We start from the raw sequence: 27,934 nt of genomic DNA on the forward strand, positions 1-27,934 counted from the left end.
ACTGTGCAGTCCAGTGCAAAGGGTAGGTTAGCGTAAAAAAATAAATGACGTTAGCCGGGTGGGACTGGCGGTATGGAAGAAAGGGGCTTTACCCCAAAAAATGACGTTAGGCAGGTTAGAGTAAAAAAAATTACTTTAACCAGCCTGGCATCATTTTTTGATGCTAAACCATCCATACCACATGACTCCTGTGTTAGAAAAGATAGGAGTCATGCCCACCACCCACAATGGCCAGCACAGGGGACCAGGGTCCCCTGGGCATGGCCATTGCACCCAGTGCCATGTAAGGGGGGGGGGGGAGGGCATTTCAGGGTCCCCAATGGCACTTAAAAAAAAAAAAAGACTTACCTATACTTACCTAGGGTGGGGTCCCCCATCCTCTTCTGTCCCTCTGGTGTGGGTGGGGGTGTCCCCGGGGCCTAGGGAGGGCACCTGTGGACTTATTCCATGGTATTCCATCATGGAAATAGGCCCACAGGTCCCCTAACGCCTGCCCTGATCCAGGCGTTAAATTATGCTGCAAAGCAAGATTTGCATTATTGTTTGACTCCTTCTCCCTCCTGTGCGTTATTTTAGCACGGGGGATAAATATGGCACTAGGACCATAGAGTAATTTTTTGCACAGGAATGACTACTTTGCATCTTATTGACGCAAAGTAGGTTTCCACGTCCAAAAAATGACTTTAACTCCATAAATGTGGCGCTAGATGGGTCTAGTGCCAAAGTATAAATATAGAATTAGTTTTGCACTGAATTTGTGCTAAAAAAATTATGCAAATTCAGTGCAATACAAGTATATATATATATATATATGCCCCTAAATACTTTTGAGAAAGAAGTGGAGATAAGAACTAAATTTCAAGTTATTATTATTGTACTGTATGATGATGGGATAATTTATTGTCAATAAAAATTCATCAGTTAAGAACACAACTTGTTTTTTCTTATAACTGGGCAAGATGAACATATTCAAAACAGGCATGACTCGAGTTCAATATGAGTAAGGATGGGTTGTGTAGCAGAAGTTCTAAGAGTAATAATCCAGTGTAAACCTCCTTTAGAGATTCAAGAGGAACACACACACCAACCACTTCAAGATACAAATGTTTATTTTTCTTGTGGATAAACAGGAATGTTAAGGTGAGGGAAGCAGGAAGAGAGAACAGGACCGTGCACCACACAACACTAATCCTTTTCCTTTATTCACACAGTTGAATTTCCATGCTGACCTTGTTAAGCTTAGGCGATGCTATGTTCAGTGATGAAAGGGAATTCTGAGGGACATTCTTGAATAGCTGTTCTTTGGATGTTCCCACATGAAGCTCTTTCCTTCTCTTTTCATCCCATTTCCCTGTCCCTTGAGGGGCTGACTCTACCTCAAGTGACTGCTTAATGTTGAGTTGATTACAGTTTTGCAGAGAAGTTGGGAGCCAGTCTCTGTGAATCTGCATCGCTCCCACAGGATCATACACAGTCAGGTTAGTATGCTGACCCTTGACAGAGAAACAAGCGCACATAAAAAACTTATCTGAGCAAGTTGGATCCACAAAGTTAGCAGTCATAGCAAATGTGTCACTCACCCTACAAAATGACACTAGGGAATTACTACAAGCCCTGATGCAGCCTCAAGATGAGACTTGAATTTTCTAAGCAGAGGTTAGATAATCTACAACCCCAGACGGGAAATGTTTCCCAAGGCTGAGGACTACTCCGCTATGTAGATCCAAAACCAAAACTATTACTGAAACTCCCTACCATCAATCATAGACAGGGCCACCTGTTTCAGAAAGTATACCTGAAAATGAAGCTGAGGCGGGATCTGTGTTGCAGTAATACTCGCACTCGGGGACCATTTCAGTGGTGAACCCACCAAGCTTGCTCCTTTTCTTATCCAATGCCAATTAATCTCTATGTGTAGACCAGCATAATTTCAAAATGACAAGCAACAATTTGCTTTCCTCCTGTCATACTTAGGAGGGACAGCTACATCACACTTGATACCATTAGGTGAAGGAGACAACCCACTCTTGTACAATTATGCTGACCGTAATAGCGAAATTACAAAACTCACCAGCAAACTCATTTCTAAGCAATTGGTGGATACCGAATTGCTAAACCTAAACCAGAGCAATAAGGGTCTGCTTACTTAACCTATGTTGCTTAACCATTTAGTAGCAGAATTGGAAAGGCCCAAAGAAAAAAGAACTCCCTTTTGTACAGAGGGTTATGCAATCATTTAAGAGATCTACTAACCCAAATGGTTAAGCCACCTAAATCCTGTGAAGAGCTTGTCAATCTAGTGGTGTAATTACATTAACGCTTAGCAGAGAGCAGAATTGATCATTGTGAGGAAGTGAGCCATTAGTTGTGTGGCCTGTACAAATAATGGGTCCATATTCGGCCTCCACTGTGACCCAAAAACCCCATTGTAGCACTTGATGATCTCAAAGTACGGGAGCGGAGCAGTCCAAGGCCTACTCAAGGAAGGTGGTGTGGGCTAGTAATCACCATTTGTGGCCATGCACTAGTAACACTCAAGAAATAATTTTTTAGTGTGTGCTTTTTCTGTAGAAAAGTAAAAGTACAATTATTAGGCCCACAGTACTCAATACTATGCATTAATTCACAAATATACATAAGGCTGGTGGAAATAACTTTTGGTAACATTACATTTGACCCCATAAAGGGCCATGACCCCAACATTCACAGGACACCCCATTTCTGTACAGCACATCATTTAACCATATATGGGGGTGTCCGTTTACATTAGCTCAGTGTTGTCCCCTCTCAAGACTGAAATCACATGTCATGGTAATGTTGCATTCCATCACTGACTTCTGTAACCATAATCCCTCTGCACTTTTTAAGAATAGTCAAGCGTTGCAATCATGTGCCCACATTACCAGTAATAAGACATACATCCCCGCATTATTAACAATAAAGCATGATACCCTCTTCTGCATTTATAAGTAACTAGGCATTGCAATAATGTGCTTGCATTAGAAGTAATTATCATGGCAGCCTCTGAGGAATAAAAATTACTATCAGTATTAACATCCCTTTAAACAAAGGTTTGTCACTGACATCTTTGAACAAAGACTTGGTTAATTTCATGGTTCATAATACATTGTCATACGGCCATAAAAGACAATTTTCAATAAAGCTTTTTAAGACATATTACAACCATGTTTAAATACAGCATTTTAAACATGTACCATGTGTCTGTGTCTTTTTTACCAGCTTATAGGTCGCAGGACCTGTTGCCAATAATGTAGCTGCTAGAGGGTGCTGCACTCTCAGCTGCAGAGCACTCACTCAAGCCTGGGGAGTGCTTGAAAAGGAAATCATAAGCTGGTCCTTTTTTCAGAGACCCTGCCAACTTAGGATCTGTTACTTGGGGACTCTTCTATGGCCTCCTTGAGGGGAGCTGCGGCGCTCCTGCAGTTTCCCGCACTCTTTTTATGGTGTTGGTGGAGGCCCCACCATCATAGAACCACCATAAGCAGGGGACAGTAACTTCAGTACATTTCAGCTTAGCAGAGCATTATGGGGCACTCCCTTGGGAGCATACAAAGTTTACCAAGAGCTCCAGCTGCTTCTCTTTGATGAGCTGCGCATCCCCATGCCAAGCAGCTGTCTTTTTTTTTTTCTCATTTCTGGGGGTGTCCTGTCCCATCCGGCCACCCTGCATGTCACCAAGTTTAGGGGCATCCCTGGGAGCCCACTCCTGGCTACTCGGTTGGCTCCCAGCGCGGGCAACATTTCCTTCACTGCCAGTGGGAGCTGGCAGTGCTTTCTTCTCCTTGACTGCGAGCAGGCACTGGGTGGCATGATGGCTACCAACTCCCCAAGACACGGGCACAGGGAATGAGGCAGGCCCACCAAAGGTGGGGAAAGTGCAGCATCACCCCTGTTCTCATCCCGATGGCCGGAATCCAGAGTAGGCAAAACCCAGGCCTCTGTAATGAAAATCCGGCACAGGGGTTGGGATCCCCAGACATTTAGAGCTTTGGAGAGGGGGTCCAACACATGCTCCCTCCCAGGGCTAATTTCTACAAATATTCTTCATAGTGACCCCTGCGCTCTGGCCCATCCTGGAGGATTGAGTTACTCTGGCATTGGAGAGCCATGCGCTCTGGGCCTCGCTGGGGGTTGAAAGGTCACATTCTTTGTCCTACAATACCTCAGACTCCGGTGAGCTGTTTTTCTCTATCCTGGGCTCATTTATCTCCTGGTGGCAAGCCATAGCCACTTCCCTCTAGCCTTTAAAGCAGCAAACTTTGCAGGGGACTGGTTCCACTGGCTTCCTGTGCCAGCTTTTGTCCTTTTCCTCCTCTGGGGCTCCTCTACTCCTTGGTGCAGAAGTCCAGTTCTTAACCTAATTAGTCCTTTGGGAATGTAAGGAGACCAGCTTCCTTGTTCCTGAGGAGAGCCTTTTGGTCCAGGATGCAACTTTAGTCAGAGTCCTTAGTCCAGATGGCTATCAGGGGTTTTCCTTCCAGTTTTCCATGACTGCCTCATCCAGTCTCAGTGTCCAGGCGAAAGCACAACCAAGTGAGAGCTCTTCTCCTTGCACAAGACCTTTTAATTGGGGGGGCTCTAGAAGTGAGGTACCTCTGGCCTATCCTGGGGTGCCACATCACCTCTCCAGCCTGTCCCAACCCTCCTGCATAGTAGGCTGGAAAAATTCAAAATGGCATCACCTAGGAGTCAATAGTTGCATCTCGTCTTGGGGCCTCAGCTCTGCCACTCACTGACATCACTACCAGGACCTTTTCCACTAAAACCTCAAAGGGAACCCCCCCTGGTCCATCCCTGGTACAGTGTGACAACTAATTAATGGATACGGATCCTTCAACCCCACCCCTTTTCTACTTAGGAGTTGAGCCAAGCACTGTTAATTGCCCCCTTTGTGTGGGGTGGCCTTTCTTCCTGCTGCTAGAAAGAAATGTAATTGCTTGGCACATCAGGGTGACAAAAGTCGTGGGCTGTGATGCTGAGCTGAGTCAGAGAAATATGACAATCCTGGATGACCCATAAGCTGTACAGATATCTTCCTGGAACTTTCAAATTTGGGTTTGGGATACAGATTCCACCCCAGTTCAATGTGGCAATGGTCTTTGTAGGCCAAAGGAAATTGAAACTGCACTCTAAGGTAGTCTTCCCCAGAGGTGTATAATGGAGTGCCACTGTATGCAAGACAGTAAACCACTGACTCTCCATTTGAATGTACGCTAACATTATGAGGCCTACCTCAGGTCAAGACCTAAACTTGCAGTGTCCCCTCTACACCAGGCTACCTGTGTGCAGCTGTCAGGCTGAGCACAACAGGAGTCTCAGACACCCAGCCATTACACTAGCACATTTAGGCCCCCATTATGACATTGGCGTTAAGTCCCACTTACCGCCATGCTGACTGCCGCCAACATACCGCAGCAGATATCCGTTCACCATATTATGACACACACACACCAATCTGTCACTATTCAGCCACAGACACAATTCCGCCACACCAAAGGTCAGTGATAAACTGGCGGTATCAGAACCCACACCGTTACGCCAACAGAACAACGCCCATCACATTATAACCCAAGAATCACCACAGCGGAAATTCAATGGCGGTAAACCATTAGCGGTACATACCATCGTGCTCAAAATACACACACTCAAAAAAACAACACCACATTGGACAATTCAAACAACACACACCTGACACCCATACACACACCACACCCACACACCCACACCACTATGAAACACACACCCACATTACCCCCAACCCTTTACGACTACAAACCACCGGCACGAGACAGACACCACGACCACAGACAAAACCAGAGCCACACACTACTCACACCTATTCACCACTCACGTACCCCACATCACACACCCCAACACACCCTCACCTACACACCCTACAGAACACCCATGGCACCACAAAGACAACCCTGATTCTCAGAGGAGGAGCTAAGGGTCATGGTGGAGGAAATCATCAGGGTAGAGCCTCAGCTATTTGGAGCACAGGTGCAGCAGATATTCATTGAAAGGAAGATGAAGCTATGGTGGAGGATCATGGACAGGGTCAATGCCGTGGGACAGCACCCAAGAACTAAGGACGACATCAGGAAGAGGTGGAACAACCTATGGGGGAAGGTATGTTCCATTGCAGCAAGATACCAACTTGCTGTACAGAGGACTGGCAGTGGACCCCCACCTCCTCCCCCACAACTAACAACATGAGAGGAGAAAGTCTTGGCAATCATGAATCCTGAGGGCCTGGCCGGAGTAGGATGAGGACTGGACTCTGGTAAGTCAACTCTTTACTACTGTCAACCCCCTATCGTGCATGCCATCACATACCCCCACCCTCACCCGTCACTCCATCACTCCACCACCTCCCACCAGCCCACCAGCCCACCATCACATCTCACTCATCCCAATGCCAAGCCCTGCACGCTCTACCAATGCATGGACATCACTCACAGCCCTGCATGGACACCAAAGCATGCACACTAGAGAGAATCAGCTAGCCCAACACATACCAACTTACACAAGTTAAAGCTACCAGGGCAAATACAACCAAATAGGGCAACCCACCGATGCACAATACACAGAAACAATAACACATCATTTACATCCCCACAGGTATCCCAGCCAATGTCACCAGAGAGGGGGTGCCAGCAATATCCTGACCCCCAAATGAAGAGGCCCACAGTGATGCCAGCAACTTTGGTTGCCTGGATCGGGATGACCAACCTGGCCCATCAGGGACCTCTGGACAGTCGCTTATCCAAGCTCAGTCACACACCACCACAGAGCCTCCCCCATCTGGAAACACCACCACAGCACCCACTCAGCGTACCTATACCTCTGTCCCCAGGACATGTCAATCAGCAGTGTGTTCACCTCTACAGTGACCCCAGGGCACACCTCATACCCAAGACAATCAGGGACCTGGGGTCAATGGCAGTGGGCACACGGTTCAGGGGACAGAGGCACAGGAAAACAGGGAAACTGGGAGGAGTGCTGTGCGCCAGGCTGAGGACAGGCCCAGGGGACCCACTCTCCAGGAGGTACTCACCGAGATCCTGGGAGCATATCAACATTCCCAGGGCACAATGGGCCAGATCCTGGACAATGTGCAGGAGAACAGGCGGCTGCAGGAGGGACAGTACCAGTGGATCAGGGAGGACTTGCAGGCCATCAACAACACCCTGGCCTCCATAGCAGGGGGGCTGGCAGACATGGCCAACATTATGTGGGAGTCAGTCTCACACCAGGGGGCCCCTGCCACTAGCGAGACATCTGAACTGCCTTCTATCTCCGCTTGTGTCCAGGAGGCCCCGCCACAGGACTCACAAGCCACCAGCACCCCTCGCCCTGCAGAAGGAGAACCACCCCACAAACGTTCCCTGCGATCCATGCAGAAGCCAGAGACTATTGCCAAGACCCCGCCAGGAAATGAGAGTCTCCTGATTGTCACCCTTGTGTCCCACTCTATCACCCTATCCACCTTGAACTGCCATTGCTCCCCTTCCTATGTCCCCATGGACAATGCACCTGTGCTACAGACTGGAACTATACCCTGGAATTTCCTCCATCATCATCCCATCCCATTGCACTTGCCCCTCTTTTTTCTTGGAAAAAATACAAGTATGGAGTATGTCACATTTTTCAAGTATGTATTAATTGGAACAGGTACAAACAATGCAATTCAACTGTACAGTAAATGAGGACGTAAGAAAGACCTGTAGTGGGCTGCAGTGATCACACCAGGAGCTATAGTGAGGCACCAACATCTGTAAAATGAATTGCCAAAGGGTGCAATGAGTAGGCATAGAAGTGGGAAATAACAGCATGCCAGTGCCAAAGAATTTCAAAATAATGACAATGACATGTGAAATAACACTGTCTTATCTGTGTGTCATTGGAAATATTGTTGTAGCACTGCTGTTCTGTTGTCCTCATCCTCATCCTCTGCCTCCTCATCCTCACTGTCCACAGGGTCCACTGTTGCCACACGGCCATATCCAGCCTCCTCCTCCTGCAGAAAAGGTACATGGCGTCTCAGGGCAAGGTTGTGCAACATGCAACATGCCACTATTGTCTGGCAGACCTTCTTGGGTGAGTAGCACAGGGATCCACCTGTTAGATGGAGGCACCGTAACCTGGCTTTCAGGAGGCCAAAGGTTCTTTCTATGATCCTTCTGGTTCGCCCATGTGCCTCATTATAACGTTCTTCTGCCCTTGTCCTGGCATTCCTCACAGGGGTCTGAAGCCATGATAGGCCGGGGTAACCAGAGTCACCTGCAAATATTGAGGGACAACGTTTAGCCACACACTATTCCATATGGCCCACACCATACCCATACACCAACATATACTGGGTGGGGACCAAGGCTCACCTATTAGCTACACCCTGTGCCTCTGTAGTTGGGCCATCACATTTGGGATGCTGCTATTCCTCAGGATAAAGGCATCATGCACCGACCCAGGATACTTAGCATTGACATGAGAGATGTACTGGTCCGCCAAACACACCATCTGTACATTCATTGAGTGGAAAGTCTTACGATTTCTGAACACCTGTTCACTTTGACAGGGGGGAAGAAATGCAATATGTGTTCCATCAATCGCCCCAATTATGTTGGGGATATGTCCCATTGCATAGAAGTCAGCCTTCACTGTGGCCAAATCCTCCACCTGGGGAAATACAATGTAGCTGCACATGTGTTTAATCAGGGCAGACAACACTCTGGTCAGCACTATTGAGAACATTGGCTGTGACATTCCTGCTGCCAAGCCCACAGTCACTTGGAAAGAACCAGTTGCCAGGAAATGGAGCACTGATAGAACTTTTACAAGAGGGGGGATCCCAGTGGGGTGATGGATGGCAGATATTAGGTCAGGCTCCAATTGGGCACACAGCTCTGTGATTGTAGCCCTCTCAAGTCTATAGGTGAGGATAATGTGCCTGTCCTCCAGTGTAGCCAAGCCCACCAGTGGTCTGTACATGGGCGTATGTCTCCATCTCCTATGCATCCACAGAAGTAGCAATCTATGGGGCAATAGAGTGAGGAGCCGGTCACAAACTGTACATCGTAGCCACAACAGTACAATACATGATGTCAATTTTTAATGTATATGTGGCATTTGTCCTGAATGTCCAATTGTGTACTGTGACACAGTTATAATCGAGGGCCTGCCTCCCCCCCTGAAATGGCATCCGTCTGTCCTGTGTGGAGGGACAGGTGGAAGTGAGGTAATTCAGTTGACGTTGTGCGCCGTGGCGGGAGGCGGTCAAGAACCGCTGTGCAACTCCTCATTGGTTAACATTGGGCCCTATGGGGTGCAGTGGCCAATGATGATGTACGCCGGTGGTGACAGTATGCACTGCCGCGGACGTGACTGCCATTTTCTATCTGATTCCTAACTTGCTACCTGACATTCCACAGAAGAGGACCTACACTGCATGTGCTGCTGTGACCTGTGTCTGGAACCTTCCATGGCCTGTGTGACTGGGGAAAGGGCCCCTGCCTTCACCTCGGCGGAGTTGGAGAGACTGATGGATGTGGTCCTACCCCCATACGGACAGCTGTATGGGCCTCCAGACCAACAGGTGAGTACACTGTTGGCACGATGCATGTGGCATGAATGCATGGAGTGGTATGTGTGAAGACCTCATGTAGGGGGGTGGGTGGATGTCCCCTGGGTGGCAAACAGCTTGTTTGCTGGGCCATGTGTGTGTAAATGGCGATGTGAAGGGGTATGGTGGGCCATAAGTGTAACAGGCAGGACGGTCTGACTGATACCATTTCCTGTGTGTATTTCTCTGCAGGTCAGCACCCATTAAAAGAAGGGTATATGTTGTGCCATTGCCAAGGACATCTGGACTCTGGGGGTCTACAGCAGGTGGAGCAGCCACTGTCGCAAACAGTGGGAGGACCTGAGACGCTGGGCACGGAAGACGCCGAAGGCCCAGCTGGGGGTGGCCTCCGAACGAGGAAGGGGCGACTGTCGAACCCTGACTCCCCGATGGCCCGCATTCTGGCTGTGGCCTATCCTGAGCTGGATGGGCGCTTGAGAGCATCTCAGCAGCCACAAGGGGGTGAGTACAGTGCCCATCATCACAACTTACGCATGGTAGGGGGGTATTTGGGTAGGGGATGTGTGTCGGTGGGTGCTCCTAGGCCAGGCCTCACATTGCAGAGTAGGTCCCCTGGTGGCAAGGGTCTTGAAGGGATAATCCTGTTACGCAGCTCGTAGGCATCCAGTACTGGTCAGGGCTGCATGGGTCCCATGTGTGCTGCATTTGGTGGTGTGTGCCCCTCCCCATGCCATGGTGGCTTGCAATATTACTGGTAGTGCAATTCATATTGTGTTGGCCTGGTCACTCTGTGTGTGGCTGCTGTGTACGCCAACGGTGTTGTTGATGTAGCCATTGACCAAGTGTATCCTTTGTCTCTTCCCCCCTTTTTGTTTTGTCACCCTGTGCTTATGTGCATTAACATCATCTGGTGGAGGAACAGAGGCACCGACGACAGACGGAGCTACATCCCACAGGACCCAGGAGGTGGAGTCCACTGATGGTGAGGGCACCAGTGGGACGGAGGGGACAGTTCTGACACAGATACCTCCTCCGATGGAAGCTCCCTGGTGGTGGCGGACACATCTGTGATCACCCTAGCTATAGGTACAGCTGCCACCTCCGTACCAGCACTGCTCTCCCTGCACCTCCTGAGCGTGTTACCCCTGCCCGCTCACCCAGGAGGGTGGGCATCTCCTTCACCCCAGGCACCTCAGGCCCTGCCCCAGTGAACCCTGATGCCCTGAGTGAGGAGGCTATTGACCTCCTGAGATCCATCTCTGTAGGGCAGTCACCCATTGTGAATGCCATTCAGGGGCTGGCAGCCCAGATGCAACAGGCTAATGCATTCCTGGAGGGCATTCACACTGGCTTGGCGGCCCAATAGAGATCGATCCAGGCTCTGGCCTCCTCTCTGATAGCAACCATTGTCCCAGTTTCCACACTCCCCCCTCCAACTTCCTCTTCCCAATCCTATTCCCCTCAGCCCCAACCTATCCCAAGCACACAGGCAGAGGAGCATGCGCACAAGACAACACACAAGAGTGGCACAGGCAAACACAAGCACCACACTTCATCCCACAGGCACTCACACAAACACCATCCAGATGCAGACACACCAACATCCACAATTTCTACTGTGTCCCCCTCCTCCTCCTTCTCCACCTCCCTCCCAGTTGCATCTACCCTCACACCTGCATGCACTACATCCTCATCCACTACCGCCATCACCCGCACACCTATCAGAACACACACCTCACTGGTAGACACCTCCACAATAGCCATGCACACGTCCCCTGTGTCCTCTCCCACTGTGTATGTCCCCCCCTCCTAAAGTACACAAACGCAAGCACTCAGACACCCAACACCCCCTCACAAAAGCATCCAGCCCATGCACCTGCACTCAAAATCAGCAGACAGACACCTCCTGCAACCACTCCTTCTTCCTCCACTCCCAAACCTTCTCCCTCTTCCCGCCCCAATGTCCCTAAAAAGCTTTTCCTATCCACCATTGACCACTTGCTTACCCCTCCCCCTGCCCTGCACGTCTGGCCAGGGTGGCAAAAACACAAGCAAGCACATCAGCCACCCAGTTCACGGGCCCAGTAGTCACTACACCCACTCGTGGAGGGAAAGGATCAAGGGCACATGTCCTGAGGGTGAAGGAGCCTGCACCAGGCAGCCTCAAGGCTAAGGAGCCTGCCACCGCTGCTGCCAGGAAAAGCAAGGAGCCTGCCACAGCTGCTGCCAGGAAGAGCAAGGAGCCTGCCCCAGCTTCTGCCAGGAAGACCAAGGAGCCTGCCCCAGCTTCTGCCAGGGAGCCAGCACCAGCAGGCAATAAGGCCAAGGAGCCTGGGGCAGAGACTCTGGTTGTGCAGCCATCCGAGGCTGCAGGTGATGGGCTGAAGCCTCCCCCCACCAGCTAGAGCAGCACCACCACCACCAGTGGGCAGCCATCCGAGGCTGTAGGGGATGGTGGAGCCTCCCCCCACCAGCAGCAGCAGCAGCACCACCACCAGTGGGCAGCCCTCCGATGCTGCAGGGGATGGGCTGGAGCTTCCCCCCATCAGCTGCTGCAGCAGCAACACCACTACCACCACTGAGCAGCCGTCACCACCGGTGAACGGTATGTAGTCCTGCCTCCATGGGCTGCTGTGCGGCCTGTCCCCTGAAAAGCCAGTGGGTATGACACCCACCTGAGAGACTGTGACCTTGCACTCCCCAGGATCAAGAGCACAGGGTACGATGCCCCCTCCAGAACCAGTGGGGAAGACACCCACCAACCCCAGCCTCCCCAGGATCAAGAGCACGGGGCACGATGCCCCCTCCAGAACCAGTGGATAAGACACCCACCAACCCCAGCCTCCCCAGGATCAAGAGCACAGGGCATGATGCCCCCTTCAGAACCAGTGGGCAAAACACTCACCAACCCCAGCCTCCCCAGGATCAAGAGCACAGGGCACGTTGCCCCCTCCAGAACCAGTGGGGAAGTCACCCACTTGAGAGACTCTGGCATTGCACTCCCCAGGACCAAGCACAGGGCATGTTGCCCCTTCCAGGGCATGTGGGTAAGTCACCCACCTGAGAGACTGTGGCCTTGCACTCCCCAGGACCAAGCACAGGGCATGTTGCCCCCTCCAGAGCAAGTGGGCAAGTCACCCACTTGAGAGACTGTGGCCTTGCACTCCCTAGGACCACACACAGGGAATGTTGCCCCCTCCAGAACCAGTGGTCTTGTTTCATCACATGGCTGAGGTGCCCCCCCATCCCCCTGAGGTGCCTGCCTATTTACCAAATGATGCCCCGGCGGTGTTCTCTCCATGTTGATGCAGGTGACAAGTGGGGTCTTGGACTTTGGCCTGTGGCCCTTTGGCCATTGCACACTGTGGACTGGCCAGTGTCCCTTGAACTGCACAATGTATATATCTGTTGCATTGCATATTTCTTATTTATACTGTATTGATCTTATTACACTCACTTTAGTAAATTCCTGTTGTCCTTGCATAATTCATCCGAAGTATGGCCCATATTTATACTTTTTTAGCGCTGCATTTGGTCATTTATTGACACAAAAGCAGCGCAAACTTCAAAAATACAATTGTATTTTGGAAGTTTGCGCCGATTTTGCATCAAAAAATGACGCAAATGCGGCGCTAAAAAAGTATAAATATGGGCCTATATATTTTAATACTGCAGCTGTATGTGTGTATGGTGTTGGGGTGGGTGTGTGTGTGTTGAGTGCATGTGTCACTCTCTTTTTCCTCCCCCCCTCCCTTGTTTGCTAGGCGTCTGTACTCACCGTCGTCGTCTTCGCCTCGTTGGTGTTCATGGTGGAGCACCACATAGAAGAGCATGGGGAGGACATGCAGCTCAGGCTCCATTGTGGCTTGGTTGTTCCCTGCATCTCCAATGGTGAGTCCTTTCCCTTCTGTGCAGTGTTCCCGCCAGGCTTTTGATGTCGTTGGTACTCCCCCGGAAAAGGTGGCAGATTGCGTTCTTGTAATATGGTGGGATTAACATTAACGTCAACCTGGCTGTAGACGGCTACCGCGGTGGTGCCTGTTGATTCCGCCCTGGAGGTCGGTGTGGTAAAATGGCTGTCTATCGGAGTTCTCACCGCCATGGTCATAATTTGGCGGTATTTACCACCAGCCTGTTGGCGGGATTATTGCCACTTTAACACCAACTGCCAGGGTTGTAATGAGAGCCTTTAACTTTATAATGTTGGTCCGGATGAAGGTGGATGTAAAACTATGTATGGGCCACAGAAGCGTACGTCAATGCTTTCACTTACTGTTTTTGCCCTTCTAAGCAGAAAAGAGTAGAAATTCCCTTCCTAGCTTTGGGACCGTGGCACACAACAGGGGCCTGTTTCTAATGAATTATACTGGTTTTCACCTTGATAATTTGAAGTGTATTTGGTTTGCCTTGAAAAATTGTATTATGAATTTGTTAAACATCAAGAAACTTACCTGGTTGAAATGACCATTGCTAATTGAGTTTCATATTTAAAACGTGGTTGTGAGTAATACAATATTGACATTAATTGATTGCTACATTTTGTAATTACTCTGAGAAATTGGTGGGCTTGGAAGAGTTGATGTTTGTACTACACAGGTTTGTGGGTTCTCCTAGGCCTGAAAAATTTCCACACCCTTTTAGTTATTTAGCCTACAAACCAGGAACCGTGCTTCTACTGTGGGAAAGTGGGGCAATTCCTCAAAGACTGCCCTAATAAACCCAACATTAAAGAAAAGCTGGTAATATGGTAAAAAAGGAAGAGGAAAATTAAGGAACCTTGTATTTCTGGAGACAAATCTTCCAGGAATTCCAATGCCAAAGGTCTCCCACTGACTCGCCAAAACCATTCCTTCAGACATCTCCACTTATTTGCAGAACTACTCTGATCACCTGACCACAGAGTCTCAGTAGAAATCGAGTTGGACTGCAGAGTTACAGTAAATCCTATGAATGTCTCATTTGCCAAGTGCTAGGTATCTGTATATTTAGTAAATTTAAGGCTGAAGACATCCACGTCATTGATGACAATAAAATTTCTTATGGACTGTGTCCACTCAGAAAATTATGGTAACAATATTCCTCTTAGAAAATCATGTAGAAGGGATAATGTTTGACTTGATATTTGCACCGCAGTTCAAGGCAAACCTTAGGGGTTCCGTGGTTACAAAAAACAACCCTCACATTGATTGAACAGCAGGAGAAAAACATTGCAGTGCCCTTTCTATAAGGAACACTACACTGTATGAGACATTCTTTCCCAAAAATGTCCAAATCAATGTGCTGTTGAAAGTGTAGCTGTTCTTGTACCTGAATGCTATTGAGGCTTTTCAGGCGTTTTTGACAAAGAATAATTCAATGTGCTACCACCACACCAGCCATTTTACTGCAGGGTTGACCTCCAACCAGGAGTACTACCTTACAAAACAAGATAACTTACACCTACACGAATATCTGGAGGGTTAAAGTGGCCATCTCAATAGACATGTTTCGCCCCTATTGTGTTTTTGTACCCAAAAAGGAAAGGGAACTCTGATTGTGTATAAACTACAGCACGCTCAAATGAGTTACAACAAAAACAGGCACCCTCTGTTTCATTTCTATCAAGTAAAAGGGATGATTATATATAGCAAACAAACTATGGAGAGCATACCACCTGGTGCCCTTCCGAGAGGGTGATGAGGGAAAAAACATCTTTTGGGCAAGGTTTGGTCTTTACTGTCAACACCAGGACAGTGCGCGCTCTACGGGCAACATAATGCAAAGAGACAAACCTTATGCAATGTAATAATTCATGCATTGTGTGCTGATATTGCATATTAACTTTTTGCATTGCAGATATTTACCTTGAAATGTCTTTAAAACTGTTTGCAATGTATTGTTCATTTTCAAGCCTTTCCTGCAGCCTGGCTAGGTGTGGCTGGGTGTGGCAGGTGGGTGGGGCTTGGGTCTATTTAAGGAACCCAGCCCAGCTCCACGTGCTCAGAGGTCCCGGTGCAGAGCAGCAGCATTTTCCAGGGCTCCTGTTCCGGAGGCCTACTTGGACATTTCCAGGCCCTGTCCTCATTACCTTGGTGATCCTCAAGCAGGGCGGTAAGGCGGAGGTCGGGGTAGGCCCCCCGACTCCGTTTCCAAAGATTTTAGAGTTTTGGTCTTTTGATTAAATCGCATGTGCGAGTGTTTCTTGGCAATTGTCACTTGCAGTTCAGATCGGCAGAGTGCATGATAATTTCCTGGCATTTGAATCTTGAAGGTTGAATCAGCAGCAGTGTGCGCGATTCATTCTTGGCAATTGGCACTTGCAGTTCAGATCGGCAGAGTGGGTGATCATTTCCTGCCATTTGAATCTTGATGGTTGAATCGGCAGCAGTGTGTGCGATTCATTCTTGGCAATTATCACTTACAGTTCAGATCGGCAGAGTGCGCGATCATTTCCTGGCATTTGAATCTTGATGGTTGAATCGGCAGCAGTGTGCATGATTCATTCTTGGCAATTAACACTTGCAGTTCAGATCGGCAGAGTGCATGATCATTTCTTGGCATTTGAATCTTGATGGTTGAATCAGCAGCAGTGTGCGCGATTCATTCTTGGCAATTAACCCTTGCAGTTCAGATCGGCAGAGTGCGCGATCATTTCCTGGCATTTGAATCTTGATGTTTGAATCGGCTTCTTGGCAATTAACACTTGCAGTTCAGATCGGCAGAGTGCACGATCATTTCCTGGCATTTTAATCTTGATGGTTGAATCGGTAGCAATGTGCGCGATTCATTCTTGGCAATTAACCCTTGCAGTTCAGATCGGCGGAGTGCGCGATCATTTCCTGGCATTTAAATCTTGATGGTTGAATCGGCAGCAGTGTGCGCAATCCATTCTTGGCAATTAACTCTTGCAGTTCAGATCGGCAGAGTGCGCAATCATTTCCTGGCGTTTGAATCTTGATGGCTGAATCAGCAGCAGTGTGCGCGATTCATTCTTGGCAATTAACCCTTGCGTTTCGGATCTGCAGAGTTGTGCGATCATTTCAGGTATTGGAATCTTGATGTACACTTTAGCAATAAGATGCTTAGTAATTTCTGGGCAATTGAATCCTGAAAGTCAAATCAAAACAGAGTGTGACTTTACAGTATCCTTCATGAGTCTTTTGTAGTTCATGTTTTGGGAATTAATTTGTTAATTGATTCTTTTTATGACGTAGTTGCTGTTCCAAGAACTAACTTGAGAGAGTTCCATGTTCAGTGCAGAAGATGTTATTCTGAAAACGCTCATATGAAAGTCTGCGTAATCCTTCTTTTACTTCCAGGTATCCAGAACTAAAAAGTCATGTTATTGAAAAGTTCTTGATCTCTCATGTTATCAGAGTATAGATAATTATAACAAAGTTCATGAAGATTAATGTGAATAACTTTGCTATTGTGTTCTTAACTCTTGTTTCCACAGGTCTCCTTCCCCACTGTTCCCAACCTAAACCCCATCCCCCGCTTGGCCATTCTTTAACTCTGTGCTGTAACCGCTAGTAGAGTTTGGAGCTGTCAAGAAGTGGACATATTGGGAACAGGCGCAAACCCCGAGGATCCGGTCTCGCTGACATTTACACAGATTTTCTAATGCCTTTTGGGCTTTGTAATGCCCCCATGGCATTTCAGTACTTTATCAGCAAAGTACTTTGAGAATGTATGTTTTGACAAATGCACAATGGTCTATATTGAAAATATACTTATGAGTGGGTTATATATCAGAATCTCTGAGACTAATAATTGTGCAAACTTACTTTGGAGGTTTGAGAGCAACATATACTGGACGCTGCATGATACCAGAGGTTATTTCTTGAGATAGATGGAATTTTAAGGTAAGTGGAGAAGTAATCGTAGGAAACAAGTTTGGAATAGAGGATTCCTATGCACTGCACACCATCAATCTTTTCCCTTTATATATACAGTTTGGATTTCCATACTGACCTGAATGAGCTTAGAAAATGCAACATTAAATGGTGAAAGAGAATTCTGAGTGCCAGTCTGTAATAACCGTTTTTGGATGCACCTCAACTGAAGATGTCTCTCTCCCTTTTCATCGCATTCCCCTTTTTCTTCTGGGACTGATTCTACCCCCAGTGAGTATTTGGTGTACATTTAACACCAGTTTTGCGGAGAAGTTGGGAGACATCCTCTGTGAATCCATCTCACTCCCACAGGATCACACTCAGCCATGTTAGTGCACTGAACCTTGACACCAGCTTCCTGAAGTACTTGGAAAGTGGTATAGAGAACAAGGAAAATACATCTTTTTGTCGCTGCCAGCCAATCAATAAAAGTTGCTAAGGTGGACACAGACATGTGAGATAGTAAATAGTCAGTTAGACCAAAGTATAGAAAACTTCTGCCATTCAGCTTGAAAGCGATGATTAGCAGGGATTCAATTTGTGAGAGTTTTACACATTTTAAAAGCAGGTAGTGGCACTTTGTCAGTCTTTCCTTTTAGGTTCACAGCATTACTTATTCTGGGTCTTGTAGTTTCAGATTTCCTATTGTGATTATGAGCAAAGAAGTGTCAACATAGAAAGTGACGGCTTAAAAACCAGGATCAGTTCAATGTATCCCATGACATATGACCACTGACCATCTAACAACTTCCTGTACCTTTTGTAGTTTTGGGGTTTTTGAAGGGGATAAGACCAGAAATGGAGCTTTCTTCCCCTGTTCCTCTTCTCATCTTGTTATACCATTTAGTTCATGCAGACGGGTCCTTGAGATGTCAGTTTAAACATCACTCTTAGTGACAGTTGTGGATGAAGGTGAAGCAAAGCAGGACCTGCCTCTCAATGTCTGGTATTCTGTCCCCAAAGCCCTAGTGCCTGGGTTAGGTTCCCTCACAAACAGTGGAAAACATTTTGGAAATGACAAAGGTCTAGGTCGGAAACGACCCTTAACATGGCTAATGTTTAGCCATTACCCTAGACAGCTGTAAAAAGCTGTTCTTCAGTATGACCTCAATGTTGTTACTAATTGAGCTGAAGAGAACACAACATTCCTTTTTAACGAGTTTATCACAAGATTTTTTTAAGTTAGAGAGATGATCACATTCCATAAATTAATACAGATTCATGGTGATTCAAAAAAGATCTGTGGTGTTTAATATAATTGTGAAAGCTCTCTACTTCCATGACCCTACATGGAACTTACATTACCCAATGAGCTAGAATGTTAAGCTCCATGACATAACCCTGAACAGTGACTTTATGTGGGCTTAAATATATCATTTTATAAGACATTTGCATCGTTGATGGCATATGTGAGAAATAGGCCCCAGATCTTTTCATGTTTATCGGTTCTTTCTTTAACTATTGCTGTTATTTTCTCAAAACAGTATGTCGTCAATGTTTGACCACCACTGGCAGTGAGTCTGGCTGCTTCCACATGTGAGCCACCACCAACCCGGCAGCTAGGGGTATATGCACACTCAATCTTCTGGTTGGTGCGGTAAGAGGGTAAGACCTCTCGTCTGCTGAGTCATCCATCAAGATAAAAAGAGGTTCCAGCTCCAAATTAACATGTGTGACTTATTTTGTGTATCTTGGGGCAAGACCACTACAAATGGAGCATGGTGCTCGGTGTGCTACAACCCTCCCAACACATTTCTGAACTGCCATACTTGGGCTTTTACCTAACTGGCATATAACACTAGGGATGTGTGAAATCAATTTGTTTTTTAATGATTATACAAGATTTGAGGAAAAGTATGTAACATAATATGTACTTTTAAAATTAAAATGTGATTCCATTATTTAGCTTGATGCATCCTTTCATCGTTTTTGATGCAAGGTCACATTTCATGCTAAAATGTGCACAAAAGAATAAGTTCAGCAAACAAGATACCTTGTGTTCTGGCTGTTGGGGTTGTTCCAGCGCTCACAGGGTGTAATGCCATGATTTCCGGAACTTCATGTAACAAGCGTAATTTGAAATGCCCAAAATTTGGTGATTTACGCCAGCATACTCTAAATTTCATGCTGGCCTATATAATTCCATCTTGTTAGAAATTTGTCTCAATTTTCACAATATTGGGAGCACATACAGCACTTAGTCACTGCTAGCCATGTCATGCTTCAGGTCTCCTCCTGCATTCCTACATTACCTGATTTACTTATTTCTCCCGATTGGCAGGTATACTTGAGCATTTTTTGGTGATTGTTGGTTCCTAAGTTATGCATACAAATTCATCAGCATATAATGAAAGGAAGACAAGACTTTCTATTCTGTTGAAGCAATTAGTATCAGATTAACGTCTGGATAAAGGTTGTCCAATGTTTGCCTGTTTTGTATTAATCCAGATTGACAAGTGAAAATGAGCTGGGGCCAACCAACCAATCATCAGTATATCAATCAAAGCCTTGATATAAATCCTAATGTCATTTTTCCATAGATTGTCACAGCTATCGTCTTCCTCGTGATCTCGCGATCCTCGCAACGAGACTTAAAGCCCACGTCCAGCAGCTCCAGCTCAGTATGTTCCTATAGCACTGAGGTTAAGAGGCCCAGTGAAGGAAAATGCGTGGGAAGGGGACTGCGGGGAAGGAGATCTGAATAGGAAAGGTTAATCAACACCATGAATTAACAATAGACTTAATAGCCTTCAAGGTCAGTCTCTGTCTCACGTTTTTACCACTTAAGCACTAAATAGTCAGAAATGATCTTTCTCATGTCTATGTATCCATTCTGCCAATGCTGTTTGCAGAATTGTGGCAGCATCACATACTCTCTGCAATAACCGCTTGCAGGCTGTGTGGTAAACACTGTACCCCAGTGAAAATCCAAGTGCACTGTTCACCTAGCCAAAGACACTATTTTCAACGTCCTATGAGTTTGCCTTTAAAAGACAGTGTCTCCCAAACCCAAGGCTGCTATAAGTAATCTAACACCAAATGTCACTCTGTGTACATACTGCGGTGCAGCACTGCATGAACAAAAAAGGATGTGGCCCTTAACAATAATATGCGAGTGAGAGAGAGCGCATTCCAAAAATAGGGTTGACCACTCAGATCACGGCCTGCTCTGAGTACCACGGGCCTGCTGCTACCAGAGTGTAGCCAAAATTAGAAGGCAGCATAGACTAGTATCTCTTGGAATGTGGTTCCGCATCAGGGTGATGTCAAGGGCCGGATTGGAGAGAAAATGCTGTTGAGCACAAGCACAGTGTCAGGGCTGATCTCAAGATCTAGAACACAAGCGCTATAATGAGAGGGTATAAGGAATCTCTTGGGACTGCTCAGTTACTACTGAAAACTGCAGGGAAACTCAGAACTGCTGTTCTGACTGGAAACTGAAGAATAGTGAGCAGCTCCCAAAAGGCGGCGCTGCTTATGTAGACCTGGGCCACACCCAAGATGGCTGCCATGGGCAGCAGGGAAATGGAGTCTCTGAAAGAAAAAGACAGCTTTCAGCACAGGAGCAACAACCTTGGAAAAGCTAATGGCAAAAAACAAGCATTTGAACATCCAACACATGTGTAGTAAAGAATGTTTACATTAATGCAGGGCATTGCAACCATCAGCCTGCTGAATGGGCAACATGCCTTTTCCCACACCATGCAATCCCTCTACGAGTGACGGGCGACCCATAACACAGTGCACAATTTAATTGGGGCGGGCCCTACAACGTGCGCCATTGCTGCACTGGCAAAAGATCTTGTTTAAAGTTTTGTGAGTGGAGTGTGTTAATTTACAATATGTGATGCATTCTTGATCACACCTAATTGAGTCTGCTGTCATAGTTTTGTCCTTTACAAATACGTTTTGTGGGCGATACTTGATTAGTTCAAGTTCGGAATGACAGGTTCACTTGGCAAGCAGTGAGGTATGGAGGGAACAGTGTTAAAATAAACTACGACTAGGCTTCACACAACATCATCTGTGCCCCCCACAGCTATCCTAGAGGAAAGCTTCTTATTCCCTAAGAGCATCCTGTAGTTCATCTTTGGTAGACTGGCAAAGCACAAATACCCTTTTTAAAGATAAACGAGGGCCAAGCCGTCATCAAGGTGCCTGTGAATGAACAGAGCTGGTGCCTCTGGTCAGGAGGAAAGTTTAAGATCTAATTTAGCTTTGTTATGGAGGCAAAGCTCCATACTGTGAATTGAGGATCACATCAGTTTACATTGTGGCTTTCAAAGGTCCTGATACATTGAGCAGCAGCTCACATGGAGTGAAGAATATCCAAAATCGAAAGCTCTAACCTGTAGAGACTTTCTTTAGGTGACTGAGGTGTGATATAAGGTTGTGGAAATAACAAGTGCATACTGTCTGTGGTATCTCCTCACATGTTTTCTGGTTTATGCAGCTGCTGAGATGGATAGTGATCCCTAAGTTGTGCATCCAGTGAGGGCTCCATGACTCCAGAATGGCATTGCTTAACTCTTAATATGCAACATTTTCAGAGTTGGATATCATTCGAGCTTCACAGCACACTATCACAAGAGATTAGATTGTGTCTTTCTCAGATGGGTGCTAAAAGGTTTCCCCATTTTTCTGATGGAAGTTAACAAAAAGTCAAAGTTTTTCTGACAGTAACATAACTGCTTTGATGTACAGCAGAATCGACAGTGCTACCTAGATAGTATTTGCTGAATGTTCAGGGACGGTTTTAACAAATACAATGCGCTTGTGCACCATTACTGTGTGACCACCACCAGTTGAGCAACCATTCAAAATTCCCTTTCAATGACCCTTCTGGACACAAATCATTGCTGCGCCCTGAATCTTTCATCTGCTACAAGCTGTGTCTGGTGGGGTCAGATTTTCACTGTAGGTTGACCAAACCACAGCAGACCAGAGTGAAGTTTTGTGGTAGCATGCAGGGAATCAAAATGGAGTCCATCAGAAGCCATTTCATATCTCTTAGTTTTTCTTCCACTGAAAAAGGATTATCCTTATTATCTCATGGCTTGTACAAGGGACAGTGGGTGCTACATGGCATTATGAAGGCTCCAGATAAGAGACAGTGGGAGGGTTCCCTTTCATCATTTTCCATGTGCCCTGAATGCCTCACACACCTCCTTTTACTACTGCCAGATGTCCAATTAATGTCTCTCAGACTTGACCTTTTATCACAGAAGATGCACACTCCACTTCCTGCTCCAACAAATATGAGAGTTCTTGTTTGGAAAGCAGAAACCTCCCTCCATGGGACTCTCTCCACCCTTGGAGCTGCGGAATCATTCCACAGCACATTGAACAGCTAGGGGAGTCAACCATTCAAACAAGAACTCTGCACAACAAGGTCACTGATACATGAGTGCTTTGTTCTGACAGATGCCAAAGGGGCATCTCTGCAAAAGCCCTAGTGAGGTACCATGCTTTTAAAGAATGTTCGATCCCTGGGGAAATAATCTCTGTTCCAGGAGTAGGATTCTGATCCTGATACTTCTGAGATTTACACTCGATCCCTCAGTGCCGAGACAAAACTGAAAATATCTCCTTTTTAAACAGTATTTCAATTATTTTTTCAAAGTGTTGCATTCTCGCATTTATAAGACTCTTAACAGAAGAAAGGATGATATCAAATGATAACACGATTTAGGAACTTTAATTTAAGCACGGTGTAGCTGTTGATGCAAAGACCCAACAAATGTTGGTTAAGAAAAAAACACAAATCAACAAGTCCTGGTTGCCAATGACCACGTGAAAAAATGTTAGGCAACGAATTGGACGGCACACAAACTTCTGCCCAATAATTCAAGTGTCTATGTGACCAAAAGGAAATGAGCTAGCCTATTACAGCTACAGTCAATTTCCAGTGGACAGTTTATCAAACTGTGACAAGCAGTCTAACACCGGGGCAGTACCAGAGTAACAGTGACTGCACTGCAGGAGAAGCCAATATCATTTGAAATAGGTAAGAGCTGCGGCTTAGTACACTGCTGACTCTAGCGCCTCAAAATCTAAAGCGCTGGTTATGGCAGGTACTGGTCCCATCAGGATTATGAGATCCGCAAGAATTTTGCGGTTCTGTGTAGTTTCACTTGAACATTTGGTCTAATGAAAGAATAGTAGTTTTCTTTGTCCAGAAAATTTATTGAAATCTCTGTTTTGTTAGCCGTGTCTCCGTCGTATTTGTATTACCACGTTCTGTGTTTCTTTGTTACACCGCATAGATAATGCCCAAATCGTCAACATGGCTGTAGAATCAAACAAGTAAAAGGTGGCTCGCCACTATGACATGCCAATTGGGCTGGGTAAAGTCAGGAACATCAGAGGCTAGCCCACATACATGTAAAATGCATGCTGCGTTTATAAGTATGAATTTGTGTCTACATATGTTGATAATAAACGCAAAAGTTACCGACAGGAACAGTTCTCAGGGGTCCACCTGGGCCCTTTCATCCTCTGTATAAGCTTAAAATATATACAAAAATGGCCTTTAGGAACGTGCTGTGCTACAGACCTACTTTGTCTTTGTCTACAGAGTTATTTCAAAGCCGAATAATTCTGATGAATTTGTCAAACACTAGCACTAGGAACCGAGACTTAATTAAACCGGCACACCGGGTGGAGATTGCACGCCGGACAGTCTCGCTCTGCATCTTCCAGGTAGCATGGCAGGAGGCTGGCCAGGGCAGTCATGCTTGTCAGATTGCGAAGTAGCTCGCGCTCTGAAGTCCTATGCCTCAGACTCAATCATTCCACTTGCAATTTCCACTGGCAATTCATCATCTGCTGAAGCGACTTAAGCTTTTGCCTTGGAAAATCCCCTGTTCTATCTTTCTTTACTTTCTAAGGGATCCCTTACAGGGAGAGACGGAAGGGCATCTCATCCCGTGGCACAATTAAGTTACCTGGAACAGGTGAAAGCTGGAGCATGGCCTTGCCCTGCTATGATGTCTTCCCGGGGATGCTAGAGTGGTGATTATGGATTGATTCTTTTTACTTGGAATGCTAGCTGCCTTAACTGTGAGCTTACAAGAGTGCTATCTTTTGTTTTGCTTTTTTTTTTGTCGCTATGTTTCTGAGTTACATTTCGGTAAATGGAAAGATACATTGCTACGTATTTTTGCACCCAAATTATTAGAGCGTTTCAATTCTTTTATTTAAAATTCTAAAGCTAGGCTCCTTTTTAGATGCACTATTAAGTTTCATACCCAAACAAGATAAAGATCCTAAATTGTGTAAAGATTACAGGTCTATTTTCCTTATCAATTATGACTGTAAGATTTCTGACAACATTTTAGCTCACTTTTGTATGTATAATAAAGCTGTCATTACTCCAATACAGGTTGCCAAATACAATGCTCCAACGCTATCTCTTTGCTGGTCTTGGTCTGACCACGATGTTACGTACATAAGTTCATATGTTAAATGGATGCCAACATGTTCACAGTTTTTGGATTTTAGTTTAGTCTAAGTGTTTGAAGATTCTCAAATGTAATATACCTCTTACACTACATAATATTTTACTTGGCTCTATCTCAGCTGATGATGATTATTTGCCACATAAAACAATATACTGGTTATTTTTATTGCACTTGCTTTTAAAGCTATACTCTCACATTGGAAGGAGTTCTCCAAATTGTCTGTAGTTCACATGGTAGAATTTTGTATGTGATGAACATAGTATTCACATTGCCTCATCTAGTAGTGTACATCAAAAGATTAAGGGTCTGATTTAGATCTTGACAGAAGTTCTGTTGTCCTGCCATGACAGTGGTTCCAAGTATTCTGTCAAGCTGACAGAATTACGACTGCCATATTTAGATGTATGGCGGCTGCACCTCTGTCTGCGTCAATAGAGTGGAGCCCAACACATAATCGATCCACTGCTGCAGACGCGGCATACTCTAATGCTGGCTAACAATACTCCATCAGGGCAGCGGGATTGTGCCAAGTATATTTACATTTCATGGTTGCGCTGGCATTCTCCTGGTGGTGGATTCCTGAGGGTGGGAGTCCGTCATGGGACCCGCTCATCCGTTTACTATGGCTGTGGCTATTGGATGGATGCTAGGAGCACACACCTGATGCATATTGACCAATTGTGAACACCTGCATATCACACTATAAAACACATTCCATTTTAGACCACGATCCTTTGCCATTTCAGTGCAGAACACAACTTTACTGCTGCATTTGTCACTCAGAAGTCAGGTTATTTATTTTATGTTTTTTTTTACTCCCTCTGTTAATTTTTCCTAAAATGTTTTTTGTTCCATTTTGTAATCTTTTTCATTAACTTGTGGGCCACTATTTCATTTATTTTCATTTCATTATATTTCAGTTACTTATAATGGCAGGGAGAAGAATTTCACGTCTTGCAGAGGGAGAATTGTTAGTCATGGTGGATGAGATCATTAAAGTAGAGCCACAATTGTTTAAATAAAATACAACTATCTCTCAGAAAAGGCAAATGTGGGCCAGAATAGTTGACAGTGTAAATGCTGTAGCAAACAACCTGCACACACAGGAGGAAATTGGGTAGAGGTGGAATGACCTCTGGGGAAGAGTATGTTCACTGGCCTCCAAGCATCACCTGGAAGCCCAGAGGACTGGTGATGGTCTCCCAGCCCTCCCTTACAACTTTTTCCCCTGGGAAGAGAATGTCTTGCAGATCATATATCCTGAAGGATTGACAGGAATCCCTAGTAGAATGGAGACTGGTATGTTAGAGTTATAAATTTCTCACTAAACTTAAATATAGTTTTTGCTCTTAAGTTAGCTGTTGATGTAGTGTTTTCCACCTTTGTAAAACATATAAGCAGAATTTGAAAAACCGCAAATCTATTGTCATCATCAAATTAGTAGCATTATGGTGCCAACACTCCTTTTACTACTGGGCAATACGTGTGGTCAATAAGTGTACTGTTCTTCATTGATCATTTCTTGTATTTGATTGTTTGTATGTTTGAATGTATATTGTTGTATTGAAGATAACAGGTACAAAACTGCATCTGTTATACCATGAAGTTATGGTGCTTGTAAGTATTTTTTCACTGTTTAACACATTTCACATGTCATAATTTTTCTAAATGTGTGCACATCTCACTGCATAGATTTTCTAGGAAAATTCAACTTACAATTTTCCAAGTGTTGGCAATATCAATTTTCAAGGACTACAACTACCATGATGCCTTGTTTCGGTACATGGAAAATATGTTTGCAATGTGATGTTAGTTGTCCTCTCTTTTCTTCCGTATATGCACACATGTCAAATTCCCAGGCATTTCTCAAACCACATTTTATGAAAAGAATAAAAAGTAGATTATTTTCATGTAATTTGGTATGTTGTCACTTTCTTGTCATTTCATTGGAGTGATGTAATTGGTTTCACAACATAAAGTATATTGACTCAAATATTTTATATCATGTGTTGTTGTGTGCAGATAGGTAGGTAGTAATGATGATAAAATTACTTAGCAAAGTTCATATGATAACCAACATCATTTATTCTACTAAGTACTATGCCTTGGAATGGTTATCTTCTTATTTCTCCTCTATACTGAGTTGGGTTGAATATGTAGTATTCTTTATATACACTTTCTAAGTAATCTTTTTCTTTTCAGGATATCTCTTCACATGACATTATTTTGAAGTTTGCATGTGTGTAATTTATCATGTATGGGTAATAACCAAAAATACAATGAAAGGTCCAAACATGCTAGAAATAACAATTCAATACTTTTAGTTTGCTTAATTTGTAGCCCAAACCACATGTGATGCATGATCCAGAATGTTACCATTATTTTCTTGCAATTCATAATAGGTACTACACCCCAGTACGTGGACAACCATCTGCCACTGAGGATACCGCCACTGCAGACCAGAATCAAGTCTTCGGGGAGGACTCCACGTCTGCAAGTCTGGATGATGTGGAGCAGCCTGGTCCCTCTGTTCTGTCTGCGCAGAGAGCTCCGGTGAGTCTCACTCAGACCACACATACACCTCCCATCCCAGCAGTTACAACACCTCAGTCAATGGACACCACCACGTCCTGTGTCCAAAGGAACATCACCCCAATCTTGTGCTCCTCAGTACTGTCTGCTCTTGAGCCAACACCTCCACCACCACTAGCTCCAGTTCAGCCAGGACCCAGTGGGATGGGGCACACTGGCTCAAAGGTACAGAGTAGTGGGGGTTGGGTACATGGGAGAAAATCTGTGGGCAGCAAAGTGAGGCCACTGGGTACTCTGTTACCCAGACCACTATTGAGCAGGTCTTGGGAGCCCTACATCAATCTCAAGACATGATGGGCAAGGTCTTTACAGAGCTCTGGAACATTAAGCAGATGCCAAAGGAGCATAATGTAGAAATGCAGACTCTAAACTCAAATTTGAGCGCCCTGACTGGGGTG

This window comes from Pleurodeles waltl, chromosome 3_1 (genome assembly GCF_031143425.1).
Source record: "Pleurodeles waltl isolate 20211129_DDA chromosome 3_1, aPleWal1.hap1.20221129, whole genome shotgun sequence".
Classification (NCBI taxonomy): Eukaryota; Metazoa; Chordata; class Amphibia; order Caudata; family Salamandridae; genus Pleurodeles; species Pleurodeles waltl.